The sequence below is a fragment of the Malaya genurostris genome, chromosome 2, assembly GCF_030247185.1.
Source record: "Malaya genurostris strain Urasoe2022 chromosome 2, Malgen_1.1, whole genome shotgun sequence".
In the NCBI taxonomy this organism is placed as follows: Eukaryota; Metazoa; Arthropoda; class Insecta; order Diptera; family Culicidae; genus Malaya; species Malaya genurostris.
In genome coordinates, this window is record NC_080571.1 from 157561923 (window position 1) to 157587011 (window position 25089).

Genomic DNA, 25089 nt, shown 5'->3' on the forward strand with positions numbered 1-25089 from the left:
GTCCTTCTGAAAGGCAGGAATGAATCCCGTACAGCATCCTGATAGTTTCTTTCAATAAATTATGCAAATCCGAAATAAAATAATCGAAATTAAAATTCTGTATGCGGCTATTTTTATAGCCCTTAGGACCGCCCATTAGTGAAAAAGCTACAAACGAAATCACGTAAAAAGAAACCTCTTAACAAAAATTGAATCAGTTTGGATTCTATCGCCACTGCGAGCAGATGTGTTTTGTGTCGTCTGCACAGCTAGTTTCGCTTTCGACAAGAGCGATTACGTCACAGCTGCCAATCATTTGCATTGGTGGAAAAACAACGGTGGAGATCATTACACAAAATCAGCCGTTCTAATGGCTCTAAAAGTTTTCTAAAGAACTATTAGGATTTGTTGTTGGCAAATCGAAGTTAAATATCCTCAGTTTAGTGCAAATCTAGAACAGTTTGTTTAGATTTGTGCACTTTTTGCTGTGTGAAATTCACAGTAATCGAGATCAAGTGAAGTCTTCTTTGTTTTTGCGAAAAAATGTGAAAAGGGGGAATGCTTGCATAATTCATACAATTGATCAACTAATTGATATTCGGAAGTGTTAAGGAACATGTCAGTTTTTTTTCGTATTCACGACATCCAGTTATGTCTCTGACATTACCCACCCGCCTTTTTTAACATCTCATGCCGCATAGAAGACGCGTGCGCAACTCAAATAACAAGCTGTCTTGGGTAAATGATGAGCTGCGCAATCTTCGGAATCGGTTAAGAAAGGCTCACAGACGAATTTTACGGACAAAAAGTGAAGGAAAATAACTGTTGGTGCGTGAATTAGGGCATCCGTTTGAATTATTGAACGCATCGTGTTTTCGGTTCTACTTTTTGTCGTGAATACGACTTACTTTTTAATGGGTAGAACTTTATCATAAATATCTCTTGATGTACTTAACCCAACAACAAAACTTTTTCTACAAGCTATCGAAAATATGATCAGGAATTTGTGATTAAATTTTTCAATAGCGTGAGAAAACCATAAATAATTGAAAAACAAAGTTAGTTTTTTAGATAATGCGGAAAATTCATCACGCTTGCTTGCCTTTTTCGCACCCGGACATATAATATATAATATAATAAATTGTCAAAGTTAGGATTCGATCAGTGGCACGGCATGTGTCGACAAGTTAAGTCCGTATCCGAGCAAGTTTCGCTGCGGTACGCTCCGCGTGTGCGGGTCGTGATTGAAAAATTCACTGCTCCGAAAGTATTCATTTTTCACCAAAATCCGCATCAAACCGTCACTCTCTGAGGATGCATCGGCTTCTTCATGATAACGTGCGGATTTTCCGTCCCCCAGATGCGACAATTTTACTTATCAAAATACCCGCCGAGATGAAAATGTGCCTCATCCGAGAAGATGATTTTTTAGCACACATTACCATGTTTTTCAAAGTAAAACTGCACTATTTTCACGCGTTCTTCAAGCGAATACACAACCATTATCGTGCGGTAAGTATATATATATATATATATATATATATATATATATATATATATATATATATATATATATATATATATATATATATATATATATATATATATATATATATATATATATATATATATATATATATATATATATATATATATATATATATATATATATATATATATATATATATATATATATATATATATATATATATATATATATATATATATATATATATATATATATATATATATATATATATATATATATATATATATATATATATATATATATATATATATATATATATATATATATATATATATATATATATATATATATATATAAAGACTGTTCCAGAAAGTATGGACACGTTGATCGCTGTAAATAATTCACAAGTGTTAGATATAATACTGATAATATTAGACTACAACAACAGAATAATATCCTCCACATTGGCTACTTAGCCATTGTAGACTAGCTGGCGCACTTTCTTGCGAACGTTCCTCATTAAATTCCATACAGACTTCTTGGCGACAAATTTTGCCACTTTTTTCCAATCTTTTTCAAACTGTTGAATGGTTTCGACTGCCGAGACATGTTTCCTAAGATGTGCTTTCGTTGATGCCCAACATTCCTCAATTGATCGAAGTTGTGGGCAATTTGGTGGAATCATGTCTTTTTGGGCGAAAGTGATATATTTGGTAGTATACCATTCTACCGTTGATTTCGAGTAATGGCAAGAAGCAGGATCTCGCCAGAAGACAACAGGGTCCTTGTGGCTTCGAATCATGGGTGAACATTCCTTGATGTATATTTCGCTGTTCATTGAAGCAGTGGTGATGAAGGGTTTCGAAATCTTACCGGAGCTACAAATTAATTGCCAGACCAAGCTTTCTTTCCAAATGTTTCGACTGCAAACGATGTCTCGGACTGGTTTAAAACTTGCCCATCTCGCACCGTATAATATTGTGGTCCCGGCAAGGATTTGTAATCGAGTTTCACGTAGGTTTCGTCGTCCATGATTATGCAGTTCAAATTTCTAGCAAGATTCGTATTGAACAGCATTCGAACCCTCGCCTAATCGATGCTTCTTGTTTCGGACTACGTTTCGGTTGTTTCAGCTTCTTATAGGTTCGAAGATTCAAACGTTCTTTAGCACGAAGAACATTTGATTCGAAGTGCCCACTGTTTTGACCACATCCCGAACTGAAACCTCCTTCTTGTGTTTGAACGCCTTCAGTATACGTTTATCCAACTGAGGGTTAGCAGGATCTTTTTTTCGACCCTGTTCCTGTTTTTGGTTGCGTCCATACTTTCTGGGACAATATATTAATATATATATATATATATATATATATATATATATATATATATATATATATATATATATATATATATATATATATATATATATATATATATATATATATATATATATATATATATATATATATATATATATATATATATATATATATATATATATATATATATATTCTAGCGAACCCCTGTACACTTCGTAGCCCAATGATATTAGATTGGATGTAGAAAATTAAAACTGCTTATCAATTTTAATGATAATTGAAAAAAAATATCATTATAATGCTCTATGATAGTGGCCCTAACCTATTTATATCGCGGAAAACAGGACGAAATATATACATATATACGCAAACAGGCAGCGTACAATTTACCATATGAAAAAAAATCTAAAATCACGCTACAGACTCTTAACGATTATTGACGGTAATAGAAAAGTTAAACGGATGCGAAAATGACGTTCAAATTGAAATGGCATAACAGTTGGCATCATTGGAATGCGTGGAATGAAAACTTTTTATTCTTCTAATTTGCCATTCAAAATTGTTTGACATTTGCGATTAACTTTTGAACTTTATCTTTCAACTTTGCAATTAACTTTTGAACTTTTAACTTTTTTTAACTGTACTTGTTCCTCTATTATCTGCACTTTATTTTGTACTTTGCGTGCTTGTTTCTGTAATTTGTGTGTATGTTTCTGTACTTTCTGTGCTTGTTTCAGAATTTGTTCCTGTACGTTCTATACCTGCGTACGTATTTTCTGTATTTGGTCCTGTAGCTTCTGTACTTATATCTATACCATCTGCACATTCTGTACCTTTTTCTGCACTCAATTGTGCCAGTACTTCCTATACTTGTTCCCCTCTTTCATGTACTTGGTTTTGTACTTTCTGCACTTGTTCCTGTACCTTCTTTATTTTTTCCTGAACTTAGCTTCTGTACTTGTTCCTTTTATTTCTGTACCTGTAGATAACCCGGTGAATTTCTCACAACTCAAAGATTACCTTTGGATGGAAATTATTTCGAATACGCTTAAGTTAGAATAATCGAACAACGCTCATTATTACTCACGATCAGTGAAGTAGAATAGTAGAATGTTCTGTAAAAATGAATCATCTGACAATTGTTTTTGTTTCGATCTCAACATTTTTCCCCAAATCAGGTACACACGTACACTTCGCACTTTAAAGCAGTTTTTTATGCTCTTAAAAGTCCCAGATGATTCAAGCAAAATACAACCAAAATCAGTTTGATGGTTTATGAGCAAGAGAGTGAATCATTCGAATAGGTAAAACATGTCGATGAGTTCCCAAATCTCGGTTCAATCGATGTAATTTAAAAACAGGAGACAAACGGGATTTTCAAAGTACTCTGGGTTGATATAATTCGAATCGCGTTTGAAGACATTTGGACTCAAATAAATAATCGAACTTGCAATTTGAAACAATTGACGAAATTTGGAGGTCGTTTCGAGAAAAATTTACACAAAATCTCGTCTAATAAATCCTTCAAAGGTAAAACATGGGAAATGCTTATGAAAAATTTAAGCCGAGAAAACTTCCATCTAATTCGAATGTAATTGTTCCAAAAAGTAGAGAGCCAAACAGTTTTGGTGTATTACAGTTTTTTTGTGCTTCAGAGATGGTCATAGGGGTTTTTTATAGGGTAGGGAGCGCACCAAGTGCCATTAACAATGGTGGGTAATGAAAAAATTCATATAACTTGACGAGAACCGATACGTTTTTAAGACCATAGAACATTTTTGCATACCTTAGATATGACTATACAGGGGATTGGATAAAGCTACTGCCGATCGAATATGTCGAGGAAATACGGAAGTAAGTTACAAGAACATGTATAATAATTCAAGTACGTTACAAGCACATTACATAGGTAACTCAGAGGTTACTAAGAAGGTATTTATAGAGAGAAAAATGTTTGCATGATTCTAACAAAAGGGTTCAAATTTAAAACTGACCCAATTTATCGAGAATACCACGAAAATTATGATTATTGTTAGATCTGAGATGAGACACTGATCATTCGCAGTCTGAACATGTACAGAGTATTGTTCAATCGAGTTGTCGTCTTAGTTGTGTTTCATTACAAACAGAGTATCTATTGGGAAGACACTATCTAAAAAAAAATTCGGCCTTGCCTCCACGAAACATTCTCGAGCAACACCGGGTAAATCAGTCAGTATAATAAAATATTATATAATATTATACATATTATTATATGATATATAAAATCAGTTCTTATCGAGCAATCTCAATGTTCGGTTGGTTTCTTAATAATCTCCGCCTTTAGATCGAAAAGTTTTAAGTTTAGTACAATCCCTACGGAAAATGGTGCCGATGCTTCCGATGCGAAATATTCGGACACGGTATTAAAAACTTCCAACACATCCAAATATATTTGAACTATTGTCAAGAACGTCATATATCAAAGCAGTCCCTATTTGCGGTTATATTCTTCATGTGCTGTGTTAATGGCTATTTTGAGTTGATTGCATAGGTTTAAGTAACTTTAAAGATGAGCGTCACTTTTTTCTTGTTTGTAAGCTTTGTGTGCTTTTTGTTTGTTTATCAAATGTTTTAGTTGTGAATTGAACCATACAGGTAATTTGCTGTTATGATTTTTTCTTCTTCTTTTCATGGGCAATGTTTCGGCTAATATTTTGTTTATAATGTGATAGAATTTGTTTACTTCGACGTCGACATTTCCTTCTGTACTCAGTTAGTTCCGCCAATTTATTATACTTAGTCTACACTTGACTTCTTCAAAGTCAATTTTATTGTATTCCGGCACTTCCTCATATTCCAAGTAGTGGGGAAGGGATGCATTGTGTGTAAATAATGAATATTCGATTGCGATGTGAAATGCTTCATTTTTCCATAATTGCAGGTTTGATGAATTCACACAAAAGTCTTCTGTGCAATTTGTGAAAAGAAGGTCTAAATATGCATTTTGTTGATTTTTTACGGAGTTTACTTGATGCAGGCCAAAATTAGAAATTTTGTCGAAAAAGTAATGCGTTGCGTTTTCTCCTACGACTGGAAGTAAGATTGATTCATTTTCAATGTCAGAAATGAAGTCCGCATTACGTTGATTGAAGTCGCCAAAAATATGAAGCATTACTTCAGCTTCCATATTCGAAATAATTGTGTCTAAAGATTGAAAGAATAATTCAAAAGAGAATTTGTCCACATTTTCGGGTGGGAAGTAGACAGAGTAGTAAATATGTTCTTCTCCAATACTGAGACTTTGGCCCATACATGCTCAAATTCTTTATATTTATAAGTAATAATTTCTTCAGATGTAAAGCAAGAGTTAATGGCTATGAGGACTCCGTTTTTAACACTTTCATCCCAGCTGTTTTCAGTTCCAAGGATTACATCGAAATAGGAGGTTATTAAACTTTGATCAATTTCTTTCATTTTGGCCGGGCTTTTCATGCGGTTGAAATTTTGGCAATAGACCAAAATTTCAATCACATTTTGTCTATGAAGCGAAGAAGTTTTTAAGAAAGTAATGTTTTCTGGAATACTTACATTACCAATTTCTGTGTCTATTCCTTCGTCAAAGGGCGTCATTTGTTCCGAAAAATCCGCTGATAAAATTTACTAGTACTGTCGCGTACTTGTTGTAAGTGACGAGCCCGCTCACTGGACAAATAATTTCGGTATGCGTCGAGATCTGCTACGGCTTCGTCCGGTTTAAGTCCATATTCATGTTGCACTTCAATGAAGATACGCTGAAGATGTTCAGGTGATGTAGGAAGTCCTTCATACGCGAGCAGCATTTTTATTCTTATTGGTGTTTGTCCTTCAATGCAGACGTTGGAAGAGTGATCCTTCCGGTATGCTAGATACAGCCGCACAATGTTGAAAATTTTCGGGTCACGTAGTCTAGCTTTCAAGAAGCGACCGTCGCCAGTTGTAGACTGTTCAGTAAGATGAAAAATTGGAAGTCGCATAGGATCCAGTTCAAATTGGCTGTCCTTAGTACTGTTAATTGAAAAAGTCGGAATGTTGTCCATAATTTGGCTATTACGAATAGATGGCGATTACTTCTATATGGGTTTATGGTTTCGCCCTTTTGAAAGTTTACAAATGTAGAGACAATACTAGCACTTGGAGGTTCAGAGAATTGAATTCGTGCTGCTGCCAGTAATTCCTTATCGGAAGACAATTTTCGTTTAGTAGGTGCCAAAGAATTTTCGGAATTATTGCTTTTGCTGTTATACTTGTTGTTCAATGGTCTATTTTTCGTGCGTATTTATTGCTGTCGTTTACGTTGTTTCCGCCTTCGAATAGCATTTTCAGCTTGTTTCTCTTGACTTTTGTCAAGTGTTCTTTGTTTTGCGTCGTAATGTCTACAGTTGCATTTCCATATTTTTTTGCTGCCGATGAAGCGCCGTTAGTTCCGAGTCAGCTTTTTTTCTGGTGAAGGTTTAGCATTCTAGGCACTGATTCCCATTTCTTCAGCAATACATGGATGAGCTTGAGAGACTTGCTCTTTCTTCATTATTGCTTCACTGCACAGTGCCTTGCTGTCGTCCAAAAATTCTTTCGATGATATGCTGCATTTATTTGGTTTGAACACCGTTAATTTTGTTTTCGAAAAAAGTAAACACTTTTTCAAGGTGTATTTCTGTCTTAGTGGACAGCTTGTTGGCGGTTTTTATGTCCGCTAAAAAAGTTTCGTCGCGTTCATTCAAAAGTGATGAAATGCGATTTATGACTTTACTGGCCGCGTTGCATGTTTACATTTTTTATGTCCGTTTCTAGCTTCAGCAAAAGAGATTCCATGCTGTCGAAAGCGTCATGTGATACTTTCATGCTTTTTATTTGTGCAAATAAAGCATGGTTTGCTTCAATTTGAGCACGGACTGTTTGGTTCAATTTCTGCTGTTGATGGATGAGTTTTTTCATTAGCAGTTCTTCGGCAATTTCTGCTGACAGTCAATACAGAGAGGTACCATGAAGGTCCTTTATAATTCTTCGTGGTATCTCTGTATTCTCACGCAGGCTGCATGAAATTTACAATTGCACTTTCCGTGACACTTCCAGAGATAGCGATTGTCGTAGACAGTACAATTACTAATTCCGCACTTCTCCATGTTTACGCGACGGTATGTTAAAAATGATTACTATTTAAAAGGAGTGCCTACTTGCACGTTTGCGTCGAAATAAAAAAGTTGAAATAAAATAAAAAATATACGCGCGCGATATACTGCGACACGTCCGTTCGGTTGGACGGATGGACGAAGAAAATTGACATACTAACATAAACGAATGAAACTTCTGCCCCAATCAACAACCAAACCCAGAAAATGAAGCAAAACCACAGCAGAAACCGGAAAAGAAACTAAGAGAAACAGAACGCCCAGCTACGAAAAAGCTTCACATGCATCCGACAGGAAAACTCAGACTCCCACATAATGGAAACCCCCCTCGATCCTCTACCGCTCGTGAAAGTTCCACACTTCAGTGATGCACTCGCGATGACAGATTGTTACGAGGTTCTAGTTGTTGTACGATGAGTGCTGAAGATGTAGTGTTCATTACTTTAATTCATAATGGTTAGAGTAGCACCGCTTATAATCGGCATTTACTGATCTGATTTACCGCTTATCTGCACATAGTCAATGAAGGAGATCGTCCAACTTTTACGAGATCCGGAAGAGAGGAGGTTCAGGACGTAACTGATAAAATTGCGCATGAGTTGGTAAGCTGGCTCGTCTCCGATGACCTCGAACCTGCGTTATCTGATCAAAGTACAACTTTTTAGATCATTCAAGTTCGTTATTTAAAATCTACAAACTGCAAAGATTTTACGGGTACTGACTAACAATTGAAACCCCAAATGTTTTGAAAAATGTTGTCGACGAGACAAACTCACTAACAGTTGCAGCATAAGAGGTTGTCCACCTCGGATTGTGCGAGATATTAGAGGAACTCCTTGATAGACTAACGAAACTATGCAGAAGAGCTTGCAATAACCCACGCAGAGATGGATCGGAGGCAATCGTGTCGGCTCGAAGGACATTCGCTCTTCGATCGTCTGAGCGTAGTGGTTGGAAAAGCCTTTATGTCAACGAGGCTAGCAGATTAAATAAGTTACTTCCGAGATCTAAGGACTTTAATGTAGGTTTCTTAAGAACTTCAGTACTTGTCTGATGAAGGTGATCACTATCTTTATAACACTCACTATCCAGGATGTATGGAACCATCACCGACAGCTGTTCCTGAGACTTTTTCGGGTAATTACGATTCTTGGGCACTTCCTCGTTGAATTGTGACAATTGGATAAGTCAAACGAGCAGTTGAGAGTTTTGCTTCGTACAAGTCTCCTGAAAAGAATGGAGTTTTCCCAGTGCTACTTCAAAAAGGGTATGAACATTTCAAACATGTTATGAAGAAAATACTTACTTTTAATCTTGCGACAGGATATATTCCAAGAGTTTGGCAGAAAATAATTGTCAAATTTATTCTCAAAGGCGGTTTCGACACTTATGAGGAAGCGAAGAGTTTCAGACCTATCAGTCTTAGCACATTTCTTCTTAAAACAGTGGAACGCATAGTCTTCACTATATCAGGAATATTAGTTTGGGTGTGCATCCGCTATATGGGATGCAACATGCTTACCAGCGTGAAAAGTGCACTACTGCTTGGGAGTTTTCTTAGATATTGAAGGTGCCTTTGATAACTTGTCTTTTAATTCAATTATGGAAGCAGCCCGTGTTCATGGCCTACCTTCGAGTACCACAATTTGACTACATGCAATGCTTAGCAATCGACTTCTTTGTTCATCACTTCTTCAAGCAGAGATTAGAAAACCGATTGTCTGTGGGTGTCCTCAAGGTGGTGTACTACCCTCACTTTTATAGAACCTAGTCACTGATGGCTTGCTAAGGAAACTTAATAACCTTGGATTTCCGACCTACGGTTTTGCGAACGATTATTATATATTGATGACCGGTATAAGCATTAACACTCTCTTTGATTCAATGCAGCAAGCCCTGCGACCTGTTGAGCAATGGTGTTGTCAGATTGGGTTATCTGTAAATCCGGGCAAATCATCAATGGTGATTTTCATCGTAGGATAATCATAGAAGCTCGTCCGTTACAGTTCAGAGGTTACTGTGTGGATCAAGTTAAATACGTCGAGGTTATTCTTGATTCAAAACTGAATTGGTCTGCTCACATTGACTTCAGAAATAAAAGAGCTTGCATGGCTTTCGGCCAATGCAGACGAGCTTTTGGAGACTTAAACCCAGATACATTGATTGGATATACACAACTAATGTTAGACCAATTTTAGCATATGGATATCTTGTATGGTGGCAGAAAGGAGAAGTTGCGACAATTCAGTTAAAGCTAAATCATCTCCAAAGGATGGTCGAAATGGCGATGACAGAAGCATTCACGACATCTCCTACTGCTGCAATAGAGGCGCAACTGTGCATTAAACCTCTAACTGTGTTCCTTGGAACAGTAACCCTATATACTATGCTACTAGCCACTCTCTTGCGTGGGATGGTTTCGTGGGATGAATCTTATAGAATCTGAATGTAAAAATAAAAGACAACGGACAGACTTCCTTCCGTTCTATGCCGTCTAACAATATTTACGAGATTCTTCCTGAATCTGATTGTAGCGACATAAAAGAAAATTCTTCTAAAATTCCCGAAATGGACGCTTATCGTTCTGGGAAGAAACAACAATTTATGCCTCCAGTGACGGTGATGATTTCCGACTTCAAAGCATTTTGTACTGAGCTTTCTACTTTTCTCCCGGAAGTAAAAGTCTCATTTCAAATCGGACGAAGAGGAGAATGTCGAGTATTGGTTGATGGATTGGAAGATTACGAACGTCTTATCCGATATTTGTCCGAGAAACTTCATAAATTTTATTCAAATCAGACAGACCCTACAAGTCTGTCTTGAAAAGCTTATCGAATGATCAAAGTACTGATGAAAATAAAAATGTACTAAAAGAATTGCTTGGATTTGCCTCTTCTCAAGTAATACTTATGAAAATAAGAGCGAATGGTACTTCTAAACCACGCTCTGGGATTTCTCATGAACTTTACCTAACACACTCCAATCGAATTGATGTAAACAATTTGTGAACTTTGGAAAAAGTACGTTTCATTTCCCACATTAAAATATATTGGAAACATAATGAACGGCATAATGGTATTGCAAACTTAACGCAATGTCGTCGTTGCCAAGGCTTCGGCCATGAACCCAAAAATTGTCATATGCGGTGTTTGAATTGTGGTAAATCGCATTCGAAAGACGTTTGTCCAATGAATGAAACCACTGATAAATTTTCATGTTCAAATGGCAATGGAAATCATAAATCCAATTATTTGAAATGTCCTGTCAGGGAAAAAATTTTAAACGCTCTTTCGCTTAGACAACAAGTCAAATCTACGACCTTAAATTTACAGAACATACCTGAAAATAGAAAAAAAAACGTTACAAATGCCACGCCTAATTCTTCTAAGGCACTTATTTCTTAAAATTTTAGACAAACAACAGGTACGCCTTCCAATTCGTCTGCTAACGAAAACAATTTATTGACAGGTAGATCGACCTCGTCATCATCTTCATCTAATAACAGTTACGCTTTGGTAACAGGTAGCCAACAACCTCTTAATTCTTCTAATGTAAACAATCAAAACAAAGGAACGCCTTCCAGTTCATCTTCGAACGAAAATAATAGGTAGATTATTATTATATAGGGAGAATTAATAGGTAGATCGGCCAAATCATCTTCTTCTAACGGCAATTACACTAGTGTAACAGGTAGACCTCTACCTACCAATATTCATTCAATGCCATTCGCTCCTTTAAACGAAGTCGATTTCGGCGATATAATGGAAAATAAAGTGATCTACCTACAAGATTAACTTTTTCAAATGAAATGATGAACTTTTTCAAATTCAAATGAATTCGTCTTCATCACTTTTTGAAGCATTTCAAATCGGATGGTAATTTGAAAATAATATTATAATGAATTTAAAATTTAACAGTGATGTTAAATAATTATTTGAATATTTTAAATTAAATTGCTCGATCTTTGAAATCGAGTGAGGATGAATTTTATAATTTTCTCAAAATTTTCTTAAACCAAATGTCAAATTGAAAAGCAATTCACATTATGCACGCTTAGAAAAAGTTACTCAAAGTTTGAGTACTAGTTACTCATTTTCAAATGATACATGGAAACGTCAAAAATTGAGTAGTTATCATCAATGATGTTGAGTAACTCCTACTCTAAATTTGAGTTTAACGCAATAACTCGTTTTTTTGTTACTATTCGCAAGATCAGTCTAAAAGTTGTAATAACCATTTGTAGCAACAGGTTGTATATTTTGTTAGTGAGATCGCGTATTTCGAGGGTGAGTCACTCAACACAAACGGTGTTGTGTCTGCAAAAACCGGAATGATAAACTCCGTGTTGTGCTTTAGAATGAAACCGAATATGCTCAAATGTCATTTATGAGAAATAAGTGTATGATTGGTGCCTGAGCAAATTTGCTTTCACCACTTGATATAGTATTGAGTTCAATTACCTAATATTTTAATACAATACACTCAGAAAATGAGCAATGTTTTACAAATTTGGTATATGTGAAATAAAATTTCACTCAAAATTTGAGTGATAGTTACTCTATTTTTGGTACATGTACAAATAAAGTATTACTCAGTAAATGAGTAGATTTTACCCAAATATCGTTTCCAGTGGAAGAACTCAAATTTGAGTAACTTCGGAGTTACTCTAAATTAGAGTTGTTCCACTTTTTCTGTAGATGAGTGAGATCTTACTCATTTTTGAGTAACTATTTTTAAGCGTGTGTGGTTCATCGATTTGACAGGTTTACTGGAATAGGTGGTAGAGTTGCCATTTTTGTCCAACGGCAAATTAAACATCGAATTCTTACAATACTAAAGATACCTACCTTATGAATTGAAGCTGAAACCATTCGTGGAATTTTTTTCATCGCTGGAGCATATTTGCCATTCCAATGCACCGGCGAACAATTAAATTTCTTTAAAGGCGATTTGCAAAAACTCACAAGATATCGTCCGAAATAGGGGACTTCAATGCTAAGCATGTCCAGTGGAATTGTAGACAAAATAACAGTAATGGTAAAATACTTCATAATCAACTCTCAGCTGGTTACTTCACAGATCTTCATCCCAGTAATTCGACTTGTTTCTCTTCCGTGAAACCGAAGAGTGAACCGATTACACATGCTGACTTTGACTCAGATCCAGAGATGCCAGGTAAAAATTTAAAATATCTGTAGACAGGGTCTGTAAATCTGAAAAAAAATCTGCAGTCAGAAGTATGTCTTGCTGGCAGCAATTTCTCTATAAAGTATGACACGCAAAACTGACTTGGCGAGCAAAAAAAAAAAAAGGTCCCGGAAACTTCAAAAGTCTGTAAATATAGACGAAAGTCTGTGAGAATTTCAAAAATCTGCAAAAGTCTGCGAGAATTTCAAAAGTCTGTAAAAGTCTGCACAACAAAAAATGTCTGCAGCACTATACCCTAAATCTGCAGATTTACAGACAAATCTGCAGACCTGGCATCTCTGCTCAGATCATCTTCCTGTAACATTCAGACTTTCCAACGAAGCTATAATTAATCCAATTAGTTCTATATTAGATTACAGATCTCACATTAAAAATCATGTGGATCATTAAACTATTTTAGAAAATTCTGCGGACATCGACACAGCAATTGATAATTTGATTCATTACATTATCGAAGCTAAAAATCTTTCAGTTCCCAAAGCTCAAACTAAAATAAATTCTCCTATCATCGATGACAATCTTCAACAGATCATTTAGTTGAAGAATATTCGTCGACCACAATACCAACGTTTTCGTGATCCTGCTATGGAAAACATACATTAAGGATTTACAAAAAGAAATTAGACATATATTTACTCTTTTGCGAAATGAAAATTTCGCTAAAGATGTTGAACAAATTAAACCATATTCTAAACCTTTCTGGAAAATTTCTAAGGTTCTTAAGAAATTTCAGAAACTAATTCCTGCTCTCAAGGAAGGAAATCAAATACTTCTTACAAATGGCCAAAAAGCTCGAAAACTTGCTCAGCAGTTCACGATTGTCTACAATTTCAATTTGAACGTTGTGAGTCCTATTGAAAATGAAGTCTCGCTGAAATATCATCATATTTCAACCTCAAGTGTTATTACCAAATGACATCAATGAAACGAATTTTGATGAAATTAAGTCAGTTCCACTGTAACTATCGGGCAGATAATTCGAATTAATCCGTTCTCAAAGCCGACTGTGAACTTGTGTAAAGCACCGTACCGTTAGCCAGTGCCAACTGGGCGCTGCGTATATATCGTTTACATAACAGATCGGCTGAAAAGTTCGTATCATTTCTATGAGAGGGCGCCACTAGAATTAAATCCATACCATTTTCAGTTAGTACCAACCTTCAAAAGATACGTGTATAAATTTGACAGCTGTCTGATTATTAGTTTGTGAGATATTGCATTTTGAGTGAAGCTACTTTTGTTATTGTGAAAAAAAAATGAAAAAAAGGAGTTTCGTGTGTTGATGAAACACTACTTTTTGATGAAAAAAAGTGCCGCCGATACCAAAAAATGGCTTGATGAGTGTTATCCAGACTCTGCACCGGGCGAAGCAACAATTCGACGCAGTGGACGTCCAAAAGAGGCTGTTACCGATGAAAACGTGAAAAAAATCCACAAAATGATTTTCAATGACCGTAAAGTGAAGATGATCGAGATAGCTGACACCCTAAAGATATCAAAGGAACGTGTTGGACATATTATTCACGAATATTTGGATATGAGAAAGCTTTGTGCAAAATGGGTGCCGCGTGAGCGCACAATCGATCAAAAACAACAACGAATTGATGATTCTGAGCAGTGTTTGGAGCTGTTATATCGAAATAAAACCGATTTTTTTCGTCGATATATAACAATGGACGAAACATGGCTCCATCACTTCACTCCGGAGTAAAATCGACAGTCAGCTGAGTGGACTGCATGCGATGAACCGAACCCAAAGCGTGGAAAGACTCAACAATCGGCCGGTAAGGTTATGGCGTCTGTATTTTGGGATTCGCATGGTATAATTTTCATCGACTACCTTGAAAAGGGAAAAACCATCAACAGTGACTATTATATAGCGTTATTAGAGCGTTTGAAGGACGAAATTTCAAAAAAACGGCCTCATTTGAAAAAGAAAAAAGTTTTGTTTCATCAAGACAATGCACCGTGTCACAAGTCGATGAAAACCATTTTGAAATTGAACGAATTGGGCTTCGAATTGCTCCCTCATCCACCGTATTCTTCAGATTTGGCCCCCAGTGACTTTTTCCTGTTCTCAGACCTCAAGAGAATGCTCGCTGGTAAAAATTTTAGAAGCAATGAAGAGGTAATCGCTGAAACTGAGGCCTATTTTGAGGCAAAGGACAAATCGTACTACCAAAATGGTATCGAAAAGTTGGAAGATCGCTATAATCGCTGTATCGCCTGTGATGGCAATTATGTTGAATAATAAAAACGAATTTTGGCTAAAAAATGTGTGTTTCTATTAAACGATACGAACTTTTCAGCCGAACTGTTATACATTAGAAACAGTGATAAATATATGTATATAGTAATAAAAAGAGAAATGTTTCGTTGGACAGTGTAATGAGAGACTGAAAAAAAGTGTTTTTTCTTAAAAGAAGTTTTTTGCACTCTACTGGAAGAAATATTTACCGATTGCCTCGGACCGGGTCTTGGAAGCCGTTCACCGTTTTGGAGCTTAAGGTAGCGCTTCGCCGTGGTCACGGGAGTTCGCTGCCTATCCCGGGGTTTCACGCACTTTACCCAAAATTGTGAGAAAACGGTAAAGAAAACGGAAATTCCAAGAACATACGATTCTAGATAATTAATTTTTCTATCGATTCGTATATAAACTGTGCCTGATAAACGTTTTTATCGAAAGATTTCGTGCGAGTTTTAAAAATAAATGAGTTTTTCCTTATTCTTTCGCACGCACGCAATGTCAACGCATGCATTGGGGTGTGAAAAATGCCACATGCGGTAGACGCTAACAACATTACTTTTGTTTTCGTTGTCCGTTCTCTCTGTGTAAACGTTGAATAAAGATGAGTAGAAAATGTAAGTAAGTGTTACTACTTTGTAAAATAATTTCTATTCATGTTTCAGTAGAACCAGAAATCAGTAATGATTTTCATCGCTACTAGCTTTGAAGCTTTGTTGAAAACGTAGCACATCCCTACATATGCGATTTGTTTATAGCGAGAAATGGAAAAAAAGAAAACAAAAGGTTTAACAAAACTCGCACGAAATCTCGCGAAAGAAAAGCTTTCTAACTAATATTTTTCGCCAAATGCATAGTAAAATCATTTACCTACAATCGTATGTTTTTGATTTTTCGTGAATCGGGTTAGTATTGGAGAAATTTGCAATTTAGAGTGAAATTTCGGCGACAAAGCAAGAGGAAGCAGTGAGTTGTCTCGCTTCGACTTGACCACGGCGAAGCGCTACCTTAAGCTAAGTAAAACTTTATTTTCCCTGTTGTTTGATACCACTTTATTTGCAACCCGATTTTGACCGCACGGACACAGGTCCGTGATATGACAAGCAATATAGAATTGCCTGACCTACCCCCAGATGATCGAATGGATGCTTCTGATGGCAATAAATCTCGCATTAGAAGCTATCCCGATGGGCTTGCACTCCCGGCCGAACCGTATGCGGTTTACATCCGGACCAAAGCCAATGGTAAAAAATTGAACCTTCTCAGACTTTCAAAAGACCTGACCTCGCGATACAATACTGTACAAAAATTTGAAAAAGTACGCCCGGGCCAGCTTAGGGTCGGCGTGATCACCGATCCGAGTCTGACTTGCGAGGACGTTCTTAAGTATGGGGCAGGCGGTTTTAAAAACCCCTTACTCAAGAACGTTAAGATACTGGACTGCAAGCAATTGCATTCAGTATCGACCGCTGAGTATGGGACTAAGTCCTATATCCGTCATGAACTGCACCAATTGCAAACAATTGGGACATACAGCATCCTATTGTTGCAATAAATCCCGGTGTATAAAGTGTGGAGGGAGTCATGCGAATAACTCCTGCAGTGGAGACAATGAAATTGCATAACCTCTCGGAATGCCATCAACTGCGCAAAGACAAGATGAGGCGTTCACTCAAGCAACATTCTAAGCGTTCTTTTGCTGAAATGTTGAAGAGTGCTACGTCTCCAGCCAACCTGTACGCTTTTTTGTCAGCTGACGAGAGCGATGATGATGATGATGAATTAAAACAACTGGTAGTGATGGCAAAAAACCGGATAAAAAAGCTCCAGGCCTTGGAAAATTAAATTCCGAGCAAGAATTTCCATCACTTCCTGGGACTTATAAACCTCCGAAAAACCCTAAAGATCAGTCAGAAAATTGACCAGATACTGGGTTTGTTAAATTCTCTGATATTGTGGACTGGATCATCTCTACTTTCAATATTTCTGAGCCTCTTAAAAACCTGATAATGGCTTTTATTACTACAGTTAAAACATTCTTGAAGCAGTTGACTGCAAAATGGCCCCTTCTTTCAGCGATCGTATCCTTCGATGGCTAAGTTATCCACCGAGGTCACAGATACAATCACTATTATACAGTGGAATTGTAGAAGTATCATCCCAAAAATAGATCCTTTCAAATTTCTGCTAAATAATCTGAAATGTGACGCATTTGCATTGTGCGAAACTTGGCTAACTTCTGAAATACCCTTAAACTTCCACGACTTTAGCATTATTCGTCTGTATCGAGATGATCCCTATGGCGGAGTACTTTTGGGGATCAAAAAGTGCTATTCTTTCTATCGCATTAACCTCCCCTCGATACCAGGTATTGAAGTTGTCTCATGTCATGTTACAATCAAAGGCAAGGATCTTTGCATTGCTTACATCTACATTCCCCCAAGAGCCTCGGTTGGGCATCGACGGCTCAGTGCTATCATGGAGCTCCTTCCCGCACCGACGTTAGTTTTAGGAGACTTTAACACACACGGTACGGGGTAAGGCTGTATTCACGACGATAACAGATAAGCTCCATGATATTAGCGACAACTTCAATATGACAATCTTGAATACGGGAGAAATGACACTGCACCACCAGAAAGACCAAGTGCGCTGGGTTTGCCCGACATCTCTACGGTTGGATTGCAAGTGGAAGGTGATCCCTGATCCCCACGGTAGCGATCATCTACCTATCGTGATTTCAATCGCCTACGGATTAAGACCATCGGAGACAATCAATGTTTCGTATGACCTCACACGAAATATTGATTGGAAATGCTACGCAAATTCGATATCTGAGAAACTAGAAACAACACCAGAACTTCCTCCGGAGGAAGAGTACACGTTTTTGGCTGGCTTGATTCTCGACTCCGCGATTCAAGCTCAGACAAAACGTGTACCCGGCGCGAAAACAAGCATCCGTCCTCCGAACCCCTGGTGGGACAAAGAGTGCTCAGAATTAAACGCGAAGAGGGCTTCATCATTTATCGAGTTTAGGAACACGGAACACCTGATAATTAAAGAAACTATGCGGTATTAGACGCTAAAATAAAAAGCTTGATTAAAGCGAAGAAAAGCGGTTATTGGCATCGATTCGTAGACGGATTATCGAGAGAAACATCAATGAGCACTCTTTGGAACACGGCCCGACGAATGCGTAACCATAACACCACGAACGAAAATGAAGAATATTCTAACCGCTGGATATTCGATTTCGCTAAAAAAGTATGTCCTGACTCTGTTCCGGAACAGACGATCATTCGCGTCACCTCATCAAACAGAAACGAAACACCTATTTCGATTGTAGAACTCTCACTTGCGCTCTTGTCGTGTAACAATAAAGCTCCGGGATTAGACAAAATCAAATTCAACTTGTTGAAAAATTTGCCTGACTCTGCCAAAAGGCGCGTATTGAATTTACTCAATAAGCTTCTTGAGGATAATATTGTCCCGCATGACTGGAGACAAGTAAGAGTTATCGCCATTCAAAAACCAGGGAAACCAGCCTTCGATCACAATTCGTATCGGCCGATGGCTATGCTTTCCTGTATCCGGAAACTGTTCGAAAAAATGATTCTGTTTCGTCTAGACAATTGGGTCGAGACTAATGGCTTACTTTCAGATACATAATTTGGCTTCCGCAGAAGCAAAGGAACGAACGATTGTCTTGCGTTGCTCTCAACCGAAATTCAAATGGCATTTGCTCGTAAAGAACAAATGGCGTCAGTTTTTCTAGACATCAAGGGGGCTTTTGAATCAGTTTCCATAACCATCCTATCCGAGAAGTTGCATCAGCATGGTCTTTCACCCATTTTGAATAACTTTTTGTATAATCTATTGTCCGAGAAATACATGTATTTCGCGCATGGTGATTTGTCGACAATACGATTCAGTTACATGGGTCTTCCTCAGGGCTCATACTTAAGCCCCCTTTTATACAACTTTTACGTAAACAAGAACCACTGCAAGATACCCTCGACAATTTGTCGACATGGGCTCTTCAAATGGGTATTGAGTTCTCCACGGAGAAAACTGAGCTGGTTGTATTTTCAAGGAAGCGAGAACCAGCACAATTACAGCTTCAACTAGGGGGTGAAACCATAGCTCAGGTCTTCACATTTAAATATCTCGGGTTCTGGTTCGACTCCATCTGGGGATGTCACATTAGGTATGCCAGGTAATGCCAGCAGGGAATCAATTTTCTTCGCACAATAACCGGAACTTGGCTGGGTAAGTGCCCATGGTACTTGCAGAAACTAAGCCTCAGTAATAAGAAGCTTGACAATTCGGTCCATGATTGCACGTAGCCGTTTTGTTTTCTCGAGTTTGTTCCAGGTCTTCACGTCGAAAACAAAATAATCAGTTTCATGTAAATACTAATTATAAGATTCACCTATTGCCTTTCTCATATAGAAAGGTTATTTTAAATTATTTACTCTTTCTTCTATTTCTCTACTCACATAATTATTTTGCTTTATTTACATTTTTCAATTGAACAGGGAATGTAACCAAGTTTATAGTAACTTTTATCCAAAACCAACAATTATGGGTTGCTAGTTATAGACTTTTCAATGGGATTTTGGTTTTGACATTACAAGTTACTGAGGGGTAGCTAAATTTACAATACAGTTTTAATAGACGAGTGGCAGGTCGTGTCGTTGGCGATACTGTACGCAAAAAAGACTTGTTAGGCCATCTTCCTGGAAGGGATCTCTTCAGATTTCAACACAACCGAACTCTGGAAAGGATCAACGCTCTAAGCGGGAAGAGACGGCACACTGGTTTCTCACTTACCATCTACGAGACCGCCACAATCAAAGCCTGGCATAATTGCTGAGGACAGACATTTCTCGACATTGTCCACCGACAACACCTTGTACTCCGACTCAGAAAAGCAAGATTGGAACGTTTAAAAACGATCTTTCCACCTGACGGCACCTACAATGGAAAGAGAGGACTACTTAGATGCTAAAACATAATATAAGAACACGGCGAACTTCCAGATGACTGGTAAACAGTGGAGCGACCCCAAGTGAATTATTGTAATCTAGGATGGCTTTAATCGTATCAAAGAACGCTCTTTAGCAACTCTTCACACGATTCAAACGGTACCATCAAAGAGAGACGGATATCATCTCAGCAAGAAAAAACCGTCATGGTTCATTTAACATACAATGAACACCGGTGAGATTGGGAATTTCTCTCGAAGATCCGTTTGAGCATCACGGATAAGCACGCAGCTCTGGGAATTCTCTTTGAAGCAACAAATGGTCGCTCATTCTCGTTTTGCGATCCGATTCTATACGGGCAGTGAATAATTGCGATTGCATCATTTTACTGTTGCCGCTTGCTCTAACTATATGCATATAACTTTTGTAGGAATTATGTCTATGAAAATTTCTGTGAATGCTCCACTGAAGGGTTCTGAAATAATGTAGCCCACAATGAGAATCATCAAGTCGAATCATCGATTCGACTTTCTGCGATTGCAAAACTGTATCTATTTGGTGAAGGCTGTAAAATACTCAGACTATGAGGTGGAGTGAAGAAATCTAGAAAAATTTTCTCACTGTTCATGCATTTATAGACCAGATTGAAAATGTTGTATACAATGTAGCCAATTCTGCTAATACCAACACTGATTGTAATCACAAAATTTAAAACAAATCGGTTAGAAAATTATAGTACGTTGGAGGGGTATGAGTCAAAAAAGTTGTATCAGCATTCGAACTCCATGCGCCTCAGAGTTGATAAATAAGCCATGAGCCACATGTGTTGGTTACCACGCGGGGTGTGTCAACACCGGTGTTTGAGCAAAATATGTACCACGAAGACAGTTGGCTCACATCGCATGACCGATGACGTAAGGGTGTAGTAAGAGAAAACTTGAGAGCTATCTCTCATTGTTCTAAAAGAATTCGGGCATCACTCGAAGTAAAATTTTGGTAGTTGTTAAAAACCAAGTTAGATAGTGGAGCAATTCACATGAGATAACCGTAGATCATCAACGGGTCGACGAGGAGAATTCATGTATAGGAAGTTGGTAGAAGTGATCAAGAAATAGAAAAAAATTTTCGACCAGTTAACAAAGTGTGTTTGATGTTGGTTTGATGATCAGTTGGTGATATTTGTAGAAATCACGTCAAAGGAGTTCAACCTACCTTTCGCAGACGATGAACTCCATCATGCACTATCCTCTGTAAGATGTCAATCAGCCCGAAGCGACGGAATCAGCTACCCACTCATTCTGTACCTTCCACCGGACGCTAAGAAGACATAACTTAGATGCTATAATACAATAAAGGATCAAAACAAATTACCTGACTACTAGAAGAGTGCCTTAGTTGAGTCCATTCCCAAGAAATGTGAAGGAAACAGATCCCATGAATCGGAAACATAATGGAGAGAATGATAAATCACCCCCATACTGATTTCTTAGAAACCAACAAACACCTCGATCAACGTCAATTCGCCTTCCGGCAAGGCTACGGGCCAGGATCTCACTTGGAAACTGCGGGACAGATTTTACGCGTCTTACTGCAGGTGGCAACAAGTTTTAATTTATCACACCTCGAACGAACAGTGAACTAGCGTAACACACCGTATTATGAGCAGGAATCACTAAGTTTTCCAAACGACGTCCTTGAGACTGAATAAGTTTTCCATAGAGTACAGCAGGGAACTGAGTTTTCTGAAGAACTCTAAGGAAAACACAGGAACGATATGCATAAAATCTATTTAGAGTACATCCTATGAGGTTCTGTTGCAGATGACTATCGTGGTCGTAGCGATTTAATCCATATACGTATCGCACACAGCAGTTCAATGCTACGCGTAGCTGGTTAAATAAGTTGGCACTAGGGGAGACATGAAGAACATCTCCGAACAAGAAATGTGGCAAGATCAACGATTTGAACAGTTTCAGTTTTGTTGATGACGGGGCGGTAGGAACACAGCTGTACAACGTTCGCAAGCTGGCATAAATTTTTCCGCATTGTTGCTTTATTAGTCTTATCTTATTAGGTGTACTGCGTACATTACAAAAAGACGAAATCACCGGCAAAATGGCTGCATTCGTCAGTTACTATCTTCAAATCTGCAATTTCGGGTGACAATAGGAGGAAACCATTCACCACTCTTCAACGAAGACAACGGCCCCAAGGCTCAGCATTAGCAGTTACACTTTTCTTAATTGCAATGAATCCATTATTCCAAAACATTAGAAACAATCTCCACATACTAGTCTGCGCCGACGATATCATCATCGTATATCAATTGAAAAAAGCCTCAAATTTATCCTTAGAAAATACAAGTCTCAGTTAAAAAATCGGTCAATGGGTGAACTCTGTCGAATTCTCCATTGCACCCAAAAAATGCACCATTGCACACTGTTACAACTCCCAGCATACCACTACAGAAAACTCAGTTCAACTAGACAGCATCAATATACCTTTCAAATGCTTTCCCAAAATACTTGGAATCACGATCGATAGAAAACTAACTTTTATAGAGCACTTCAAGAACCTCTAAAGGGACTTAAAAGTCGAATACAGCTCATCGAAACTCGCTGCCACCATAGATGGAACCGGGAAACCGCTGTCAATATAAGTAAAGTCTTAATGTACAGTCGAATATTCTATGGCATCGAAATCAAGTGTCTGAACCGGGACGTGATGCTTAGGACACTAGCTCCTCTCTATAACTGTTCAATCCGTCTGGCAAGCAACCTGTTATCAAATACCTGGCGTCCGCTACCTGCGTACAAATCGGAATATTATCTAGTCAATGGCCAACAATTTATCTATATCACCATTTATAAGAGAGTCCTTGGTTTTCTACAAAAAACAAAAGCAACAACCGGGTATTACTCACCATTGCCAAAGATCATACCTAATGTATAGTAACACCAGGATGCCAAAACTTGCTAAGCTACACCAGGTGCGTCGTCGTGAATGGTTCACAAACTCGAGCATCCCAGGCAACGAAAAAGTAGACACGCCAGAACGATTTCAACTACGTACCTCAACCTTTACCACTCGACCAGATTTATCGGCCGTCGTAAATTATTACAGTCAGTTTCAATCTTGTCGAATAGATGTGCATTGGACACACCTAAAACAAGTGTTACGTACGTAAAGGGGACTCTCTTCAATACATAGGGCACAATGATAATGAATTGATGGTAGCCTACTGTGACTGAGCGAACGATGTAAACGGCAGGGGGTCGATTACGGCACGTTGTTTACTTGAAAAGAGAACTCTAACTTGAACAACGTGCCGTATCATTATCTTCTATCGAGGCCGAATTATATGCTCTTTGCGAAGCAACTTGTGACGGAATATGGCTGATACGTTTACTCGAAGATCTTGGATGCAAAAGCAAAACGCCGATACTTTATCATGAGGACAACCAGTCCGTGATCAGGATTATCGAAGAACCTCGTGACCGCAGCAGGTTGAAGCATTTTGACATAAATCATTGTTTCATTAAAAACTTGGTTCCACAAGGAACTGTTGTGTTGAAATACGTCCTGACGGAGAAGCAGGAAGCAGATATTCTTACTTAAGGTGTGACCGTTGGTCGGTTCAAATGTCTTCGAGATGCCATAGAGTAGCAAAATTCTATAAATTGAAGAGAGGTGTTGAGGAATAATTTACGTAATGCGATTTGACAGTGTAATGTGCATCTCTCCAAACAGCTATTCCACGACCCCTCACGAAACCTGTTTTTACATTTATTCTTTCTATATTTAAGTTAGAGCAATAGAGACGCGTTTGTTATTTCTAGCAAGTTGTTCGTCTTTATCCAAAACGTCCGATATATATTCTCGGCCCTAAAAACCTCTATTCACAAGTCCAGCGATTGTATAATTTCTTCAATGAGAAACACATATAATTCTGCAACTTCATAATTATATATCATATTTTTGGTTCGATAAAAATACTTCCTTTGACAAACGACCAAAAGCTTGTAATAGCGAAGAATATAGGCCATGTTTTGCGCTTACTATGGTTCGATATCGCTGTTAGCTGCAGTGATAAAGTACATAATTCTATCGCAGCAAAGCGCAATTTTCCTCAACATTAAAGTAAACTGTAGCAAGGTACATGAATTACATCAATAAACCAGATACAGGATCTCTATAACGTTGAAAATTTTAATAGCATTGCTGAAATATTGAAAGTATCATCAATCTTATCAAGGAACATGAGAAGCATAGATTATCGCATCAATAATCATTGCAAATTACGCAAGCAGTGCGACAAAATATATTCGGAATAGGTTCAATGGACATTGGTATGATTCAATGGACATTGGTATGATTGGCAGAGACGTATGACGAAATAATTATGCAGTTGAAGGAAAAATACAATTCTCCTACAGATGACAAAAGTTGAACGATACAAATATTATCACTGCTAAAAAAATAATAAAATAGTAGATGACCTCAACGCACCAATGTACATGGTGAGACAGGTAAAGGAACGTGGTATCAACGAATCAAAACAAACATATGAATAAATTTTATGATAACGATATCAGCCGACCTATGCCAGGAACAAATGAATTTTATGATAACGATGTCAGCCGACCTATGCCAGGAACAAATGATTTTGTACCCGAGGTTCATAACAGCAGAAAATAACAAGTTCATGTTTGTCGTT

At 37.6% G+C, this 25089-nt stretch overlaps 1 protein-coding gene across 4 annotated transcripts in view; it reads left to right on the top strand.

Moving 5' to 3' along the window:
- The window catches only part of LOC131430372 (myosin light chain kinase, smooth muscle-like), a 1014414-nt gene that overhangs the window by 329633 nt on the left and 659692 nt on the right, over positions 1–25089 (top strand). The gene's annotated exons all lie outside the window — the stretch shown is intronic.